Raw genomic sequence first — 3041 nt, 5'->3', positions numbered from 1 at the left:
CCTCTCTCTTCATATGTTCATTCCCAGCCTCTACTCCATGGCTAGCCTCTACTCCTCTACTTCTCCTCTCTCTCTCTCTCTCTCTCTCTCTCTCTCTCTCTCTCTCTCTCTTTCTCTCTTCCCCCCCCTTTCTCTGCCTCTACTACCTTCTTAACTCCCCTCCCCATGCCCTGAATAAAGTCTATTCTACAATATACCATTGTGTGGCTGGTCCCTCAGGGGGAAGGGATGCCTGAGCATGGACCTGTGGAAGCATCCTCTTCCCCCATACCTCACCACACATCCACCAAAACATATTCTTTCCCTCTTTATCTTTTTATAAACACATCAGGGATAACAGCCTGCAATATATTTTGCAGACCAATGAACACTTCTAAAGCCTGTAAACTCATTCTTACAGTTAGGTCTTCCAACTTAAGAAGTGTTGAGATCCACACTGGATCTGGAGCTTAGTCTTAGCTACCGTGCTTGCCAGCTTTGTGACCTTGGAGAAAGCAGCTACCATTGGTTTTTTTCATCTATGAAAGTGGTTGAGTAATGACTCATATGGGTATTTCATAGGAAAGTGAGTGGACCAATTAAATACAAATAGGGTGTTGTAAAATCAATGAGTGTTTCTGTTGCCAGGACAAAGGAACTTAAGAACACAACCAAACATTTATCTGAAATATTTTATTCCACGTTAGTTTAAATTTTCAACTTAGTAGGTTCTGGGATCACCTAAGAGAGGTGCTTCCAGGCACAGATGGGAGGGATTATTTACATTAGGATAGCCTACAACAAATTACCTTCATTAGGGGAGACAGAAAATCCTACCCTGAAAGCTGGTGACACCATTGTCTGGGCTTGAGTCATGGGCTGCATAAAAAGGAGGAGAGCTGAGCACCCTGACTGCAGATGCAGTGGGACCCATCTATTGCCCCTGTGTGACTGCAGATGCAGTGGGACCCATCTATTGCCCCTGTGTGACTGAAGATGTAGTGGGACCCATCTATTGCCCCTGTGTCTTCCCAACCATGGTGGACTGTATCTGCAAACCATGAGCCAATATAAACCCCTGTGTTACTTACACCCAAATTCTATCACAACAGAATAAGTAACTAATATATCCCATAATAGTGGAATAACAGAAAGTACATGTGTCTAGGCTGATAGCAACACAGCAGGAAGCCTATATTTTTTCACACTGACACAAAATAGCCCATCAACAGGCGTTGTTGTACTCTTTCACACTGCCATCTAACAGTCCATCAGTAGACGTTGTATTCTTTCACACTGACACATTAATAGTTCATCAACAAACATTTTGTTTCTTGTCCCTCCTTTTTTAACACTAGAGGGGACTAGAGATTTAGGTGACACTTATTGTTCTAAACATGAGAAAACCAAGGCCAGTGAAAGTGAAATGATACACTCACAGATTTGCCTAAGTCTTGCCATCTTAATTTTTCTATCTGTCAACCTACAGGGCTTAGAATAAATAAATAATTTTAAGTTACTCTTATGGCAAAGGCTATTCGCATAGGTAAGGAGAAACAGAATATGCAACTCCATTTGTTCAGAGCAGGATCGCTTTTTGATATAGTATATTCTATTTCTACATCAGATTAGTAAGAAAGGAGAGTCTCATGCGGCTAACAACTGCAGAGTATTTTATATTATTTCTTGGTACCCAAGATAAAGTTGTGTTTTTTTTTTTTAATAGCTGAAACATGATGTAAATGTAAATATCACTGAGCAGGGCATACCTCTACAAAGCACCAGGTCCTGTCAACTCCCTTCTGTCATACACCAACCCACTCCACTCAGGCAAATTCTTTCTGGATGGCTGGAGATCACTCCCGCTTGTCATCTTTCAGGTCTTAGAGAATTCTACGATTTACTTGCTTGGGTTCTTATCTCCATAATTAAAATGTCAAATTGGTGGCTGCAAAATGTAATAGCAGGTTAGACAAGATGGTGTATTTCATTTTCTCATAGCAGTTCTGAATATGTGCAGTCTGTGCACACTGATTTTTCTGTGGTGTCTGGTAGCAATATTTCCCCCTTCTGTGTCACATGGACCTGCCATCAGGCATTCATTAGCTAAAACAGAATTCAGGATTCCTGAAGGGAGATGGGCTACTAGTTCGTGCCCTCCTGTCTCACTTAAATTCTAAACACTTAGGGCAGAAACTAGGGAATATTTTCTCCACATACACCACACAGTGCCAGTCAAATGTATAATCTGCATGGTTAACCACATGGTATTTACTGTAGAAAGTAATATATCAGACCAAAAACAAATCTTTACACATTCTTAAGTCTGAAGTAACATATTATATCATTTCTGAGGACAATGAAATTAAAATAGAAGTTAATATCAGAAGACATTTTCTTTTCACCTTTTTTAACTGAACTTACAGCACTGTGTGTGTTACTAGTTAAGTAGTCTAGCACTGAACTCCTCTCTGAGCCAAGAAACTTTAGAAAAATACACAAATATGTAAAGAACACAAAGCACACCTTTAAACAAAGAAACTGAAGAGATGTTACATAGTCCAAAACAGATAAAAGTGAAAAAATAGCATGTTAATATCTATAATACAAACACAGAACTGAGAGAAATTTATACCAGTACATACATATATACAAGAGGAAAAAGGTAAGAAAGATATCATCAAATGATCCATGAACCTGTTAGCCTAAGGCTGCAAGGATGATTCAACATGTGCAAACCAAGTAAAGACAATTATTTGAACTTCTAGCCAAAAAAGGTAGAATCATCTCAGTATATGCAGAAGTAGTATTTGACAGAATTCAACAGAACTTCATGATAAAGACTCTGAACAAGTTAGGAATGTACTTCAACATAAAAATAAGGATTGTATATAACAAACCCACAGCCAACCCACTAATGAACATGGATACCCTGAAAGCATCTTTTCTAAGCTTAGCCCAGGATTCAAACACTTGCCCACTTTAAGATAAATGTAAGAGAGAGAATGTATAGGAAAAATTAATTTTTTTACCATTTTGACCAAAATTGAAAATTCTTAAAA

The sequence above is a fragment of the Mastomys coucha genome, unplaced genomic scaffold (assembly GCF_008632895.1).
Source record: "Mastomys coucha isolate ucsf_1 unplaced genomic scaffold, UCSF_Mcou_1 pScaffold5, whole genome shotgun sequence".
Taxonomy (NCBI): Eukaryota; Metazoa; Chordata; class Mammalia; order Rodentia; family Muridae; genus Mastomys; species Mastomys coucha.
The sequence above is the reverse complement of the archived record's forward strand: the minus strand, read 5'-3'. Positions refer to the sequence as shown.